Here is a 5,077-nt window from a genome sequence, read left to right as displayed (position 1 = left end):
CTTGACTTCTTTGACCATATATAACAGAAAAATGTATCTTTACTGTTCCTCCCTTAATAGAGATCAGAAACCATATTCGTGAAACTACCAAAAACTTACAGCTTTTCCATCATACCGAATATGAGTCAAGGAAGTTGGAACTTTGATTCTGAAGGATGTTTATAAAAATTGACAATGTAGAAAAAAGGGATATGTTTTCATGAATACCTATCAAAAATAATGTAGACAAATTCATTTCACTCATCATGCCATTTGGATAAGAGGATGTAAACATAAAAGGAACCATACCCTTCCAACAGCTTCATCGTGACAACAAAGGAGGTCCTTTTTAATACAGGAATCATAATTTGTTTTATGAGCCTTGGTTATATTAGTAATTCCTTTGAATCTTGCAATGAATGGCAGCATTATGCCAATCCCTTCAAAAGTTTGATCCTAACAACAAATGAGGTCCTTCTAAATACTGGTATCATAATTTGTTTTTATGAACCTTGGTTTTGAGTCTTGAAAAAAAAACGGTAGCATTATATTACATCTTTAATAGGATTTAGTACAGGAATGCATAGAGACTGATATGAAATGTGCTTGCAATTTACACAACCAAAAGTTATCATTTGTGCACATTGACATCAATAATGTTATGAATCTCATTCTCTAGTCAACAATTTTAAACCATATGCAGGATGTTTCCATCAGAGATTTGAGCAAAAATTCCAGGGCATATGAGAAATTAACTGTTCAATTTAACATCATTTGTAATGATTAGTTTTTTGATGTCTTGTACATGGGAAATGACCCTTTCTAAACTTGCAAGAAACAAGCAATTCACAAGCAACAATGTCTTCAACCAGCCCATCCTAATCAGAGCGTTGTAGATAGACAGCTATTTCTAGGGAATTAAACTTGTTAAAACAATGAGTTTTTTGTCTCCCAAACATAAGTCCCCAAAACCATTCGAAACAAGCTTGGAGAAACTTAGAAATATTTCCATTGCTTCCTCAACAGAATTTCTCAGTTTAGAGTGGGTTCTCTTGAAGCTCATGGGAGGTATGTAAACTTATTGCTTATAATATTAAGCAAGTACAGAGTTGCAGCGTAAGTTACTAGAGAACAATAAATAAGTTAAAAGAAATATATCATTTAATATTCAGTGTTAGATTCACTCTAAATAGTGGGGGTTATGAGTTTGTGAAGGACCTGGAAATGAATGATTAAAAAGCTTAACATGGCTCTCTGAATTAGTGAATGAATCCTGCTAAGAAAATGACCAACTTGTGAATCGAATTTGGATGAAAGCATTCTAGTAACTACATATCAGAAAGGTTCATGTAACAGGTAAGGAGATTAACCAAACAAATATCCTTTATTGACCGAAATTGTTTACAATACATTCACATAATTAAAATTTGATCAAATTTTGAAATTCACAAAAATTACTTTCCACCTTATTTACATGAAACCATTACAACAGAGGCACTCTGAAAATGCCTCCATTTTTACATAAAGGAATCAAAACCTAATCACTTGAATTTCTCCAATTGAGCCCAGACTCCATGGCGCCAACCTTCTCAGTTTGGGTCATTTTCCTAGCATATCTCTACCATTATATGGAAAATGCTGAAAACCAAACAACCACCAACTCTCATCTTCTATCAAATCCTCAATTTTTATTGTGGATATCTCTGCTTTGACGGACATCTAACAGTGTTGTTTGATTATAAGAATTAAAGCTGAGTACTCTTAATTTCTCCAGCAATTTCGCAGGTTCTTCCCATACATCATCCAAAATTAAGGGAAACCTCTTTGTCTGCATGCTCTGATTCACCCATCCTTTTACACCTCGTGTAAACGACAGACTGTGAAACAATCTACCTAAGTAATGGACCATCACATTTTGTCTGCTAAAGAGGGCCATGAGAATCAGAGTTTTGCCATATCAACCCATCCCAACCATACCAGTGTGCCACAACTCTAATGGACCACTAGTCTTGCAAAAACCTTTGGTTGAATGCATTGCATAAGCTTATGTGGAAGCCAGGAAAATAGAAATTGATATCGCACAGACATAAACTAAATATCGAGATGATGCCCACTAATGCCAAAGATTTTCTCAATGATATGAGCGATGCAGTGCAGATTTATACTTGTTTCAGTCATAAACCTTCCACTCTTAATGGAATGATAATGAAAAAGAATTAACTTATTTTGTTTCAAATAGCAAGACTTTCTTGTGATTAAACAAAGAACGAAATGAACAACAAATAAATATATTTAAATTAAATTAAAAACCAACCAACGAAGAAAAAAAAATGAAAGAAGAAACGTTGGACTAATTTAAGATTTCCCTTCGCTACAAATAAACAGGCCCTTTGCACAGTTTGCTTTTCGTAACTGTTACTTCAAATGAAAACTCAGCAAATCAGCTCTAAGAGAAATTTGTACCTCGAAAGTAAGATGAGTTCCTAATTGCACAAGGAGAGAGCAGATTAGACAAGAGAAGAATGTTTTTCTCTGGGGACCCATCAAGGTGAAAGACTGTGGATTTGGGAGGGTGGATCTCAAAAGAGAGGGAGATGCAGAAACATTTGGAACAAACGAAGCTTGTGCGGGAACAGTGCCAGATGCTTTGTCAGCAGACTCTGAGTGCTCTGGTAGTCCAGAAATTTTTTAGAGGAAGAAGGGAAGCTCTTGCTGCAAGGTTAGTGATACATAAGAGTTTTGTCTTAGTTATGGCAAAAATAGTGGAAAGTTTGAAATAAATGTATTCAAACCCAGTTCACAATATTTCCACCAGTTGTTTTTCTTTAATGCAACTGACAATGGGGATATTCTTCATCGTGTAAGCCTGTAAATTGCCTGTAAATTGCTTCATCGATCTATCCAAGTTTCTAGCAATATCCTAACCGTATTTATAGATGGGGATTATAATAATTCTTCTGATCGAACCATTATAAAATATAGAGTAAAACATTTTGCCATTTGTTGTCTACAGGAAATGCATCAAAACGTGGAGCAACTAAAATCTGAGCTTTTAAGACCACCAAGGGAATTTGCTGATTCACCAAGTTGCAGTTGTTAGATACAGCTATCAGTTTAACAGATTTTACACTTCCTTGGGATGGGAACACTTTGGACTATATTTTGCAGATATACATTTAGTCAATTCCAGAAGCTAATCTTCACCCTGCAGGGCATTTAAACCAGCATTGCTGGAGATGGGATGTTTTGGGGAGAGATTTTACTTACAAGACTCGCTTACAAAAGTGCTCAGAAGACCTACAATAGTCACAATAAGCATTTGAGTTTTCCAGCACAATTTTTCTCCATTCCTTTTCAATGGAAGCAATTCCTAAAACTTAAGCAGGCTATTGTAAGTCAAGGTCTCTGCCTTTGTTACATTCAACAGATAGCAACTCTTTTGCCAAGTCTCCTCAATTTTCTTCCTGCAGATACAACTTCACAACTTCCTAGTAATGCTCATTTGCTCATTAAGGTCTTGGAAATTGTTGGTTTTGCTTTATCTAGGCCAAATTGTACTTTGCAGACTTTTGGAGATACCCCATAATTTTAAGCCTTCAACTGCAAAACAATCTGATAATGATATGGGAGAGGATGAGGGTCAGATAATACTGCACAAGGATTTAGAGAAGCAAATCCTTAGTGCCGTTAATATAGATTTCCTGAAACAGTCTGAGATTTCTTTATGGAGACATGGCAGATTTTGGTGAAAGCACTAATTCCAATGAGGAGACATGGCAGATTGTGGTGAAAGAACTAATTCCAATGAGGAGCCATCTACAATAGAAGCAACAACTGTTACTGTAATTTGTAGATTTTTGCATCTTTCTATCACAATGTTTCCCCTTGAGAATGTAATGACTGGGCTGGCATATACAACTGAACTTGTTACTACTCTTTGGCATTACGTGAAAAGGCATCACTTGAGCCAAAAGTGAGCATTTATGGAGGATTTGGCAACATTCCTATAACCAGGAGATCCTCTTTCAAGTGGTTGGTTGCTGTCTTTTTTCTGTTTTCTGTCCATTTTATAAGTGCATGTTGACAATAACTGATAATGAGGAGTTATATGAGGAACAAAAGCCACTTTCATTCCAAGATGTGAAGGAGCTAGTTAACATTTTGAAAGAGGCATTGTGGTTACTACTATAGGTGGTCCCCTCTAGGTTTCCTAAACATCTTGAGAAGTCTGTTCAGTCTATATCAAATCAAAAAGGATTTCAGTTACAGGGAGAGAGATTCAGCATGTTAACAGCTGTACTATTGGCACAGTTGCAGGATTGGAATTGTAAGAAACAATTTTACATCGCTAGATGACCTTCATGCTCGTGATGCAGTTGAGGGAAGATTCTCCTATATTAAGGCTGGAAATGAAAATCCAATTGTCAGTGACCTGCTGAAACAAACACCATTGTTAGTGCCATTTATAAAAAGGGTTCAGAATCCAGATTTATACTTCAGTGCTAGCCTCGGCCAGAGAAAACAGAAGCTCTCACACAGTCTTTTGAATGATACCAAATCAGGATAAGGCAAGACCGGGTTGTTGAGGATTCATTCAGGGAATTAAATGGATTGAGATGAGAATAACCTAGAGGAATAATTCACACAACATTTGTGAATGAATTTGGAGTTGAAGAGGCTGGAAATGATGGGTGTGGTATTTTCAAGGAAACTACTAATCATCTGCTCTATCCAAATCCTGCCTATGCCAAAATATATGGTTAAATCAAGTTCAGGTTCCCCTGCTCCAACTCATGATCTACCTCAAAATCCAAAACCTAAGACAAACAGACCCATTGGAATTTGCTGCATTGCAGGTAAATTTCCATGCAAAAATAGAGCATGACATGATCTAGAATTATAAAATTCTGCAAGACGTGTTTACTAAATTGAAGATAGACTATTTCGAGACGCATGTTTTATGCAGAAATGATCCAATACAAAATACCAATGTTGACATAACATTTCACATGGCATCAAGTAGCAGTGGTGTGGTTTAAACAATGACTTGGTGATTTCAAGTAATGTTCGATGGCGTTGTCATAGCGATGACATGGCT

The 5,077-nt window shown here is 36.1% G+C and overlaps 1 pseudogene; it reads left to right on the top strand.

Moving 5' to 3' along the window:
* Positions 1–2,501: 2,501 nt before the first annotated feature.
* Positions 2,502–4,743, top strand: LOC149215073 (E3 ubiquitin-protein ligase UPL6-like; annotated as a pseudogene).
* Positions 4,744–5,077: the final 334 nt, after the last annotated feature.

This window comes from Pinus tabuliformis, chromosome 1_1 (genome assembly GCF_031772625.1).
Source record: "Pinus tabuliformis cultivar Carrire ecotype Pingquan chromosome 1_1, CPIR1, whole genome shotgun sequence".
Lineage (NCBI taxonomy): Eukaryota > Viridiplantae > Streptophyta > Pinopsida > Pinales > Pinaceae > Pinus > Pinus tabuliformis.
The sequence above is the reverse complement of the archived record's forward strand: the minus strand, read 5'-3'. Positions and strand labels throughout refer to the sequence as shown.